Raw genomic sequence first — 723 nt, forward strand, 5'->3', positions numbered from 1 at the left:
TCGAGGTGGGAGGAGAATGGAGGGAAAAGGTAGGAGTGGAAGGCTTGCCCAAACCTGCACATATCTTCGTGTAGTCTGAAGGTCGAATGTTCCAAGCATGCTTTTTTTAACCTTGATTTTCTTGTACGCGATGGGTGTGTATATATTTTTTATGTAGTTTGTATAATTTTCCTCGTTTTATTACGCATTTTTTCCCCCTTTTTTTCCTGACTTTCTGTACATATCATCTCTTTTCTTTGTTCTGTGTATATATTTCCTTTGCCTTGTTTGCCTCTTGCTTTCTTTGCCTTACGTAAACATTTTACGTCATTTTCCTTACCTTACACAAATATTATTTTAAAATCTTTCCTTTCCCTTACGATATAAAATGGTTTCATGTTCCTTCCCTTACGCACAAACCTTCCTTTCTTCTCTTGCCCTGCGTCTCTCTAGCACAACGTGGATTTAGTGAGGCGCTGGGAACGAGGAGGGGGGGGCTTTGTGGGGTCGTGCGGTTCTTCTTCGTCCAGCTTATGATCACTTCATGTCCAAGAGGAGTCCTTGAGATGACAGGCTAATGTCACAGCCTAAGACGATACTGTTCTTCCTGGAAAATGTAAATGGCAGTTGGCAGAGCTACATTCCTCCGTCGTATCCTTGGGAGCTGACAGGTTTCGGGAGCGGGCGAAAGCTAATAAATCCCCCCCCCCATTATCCCCCTAACCCCTTCCCTCCCTCTAAGAA

The sequence above is a fragment of the Penaeus monodon genome, chromosome 27, assembly GCF_015228065.2.
Source record: "Penaeus monodon isolate SGIC_2016 chromosome 27, NSTDA_Pmon_1, whole genome shotgun sequence".
Lineage (NCBI taxonomy): Eukaryota > Metazoa > Arthropoda > Malacostraca > Decapoda > Penaeidae > Penaeus > Penaeus monodon.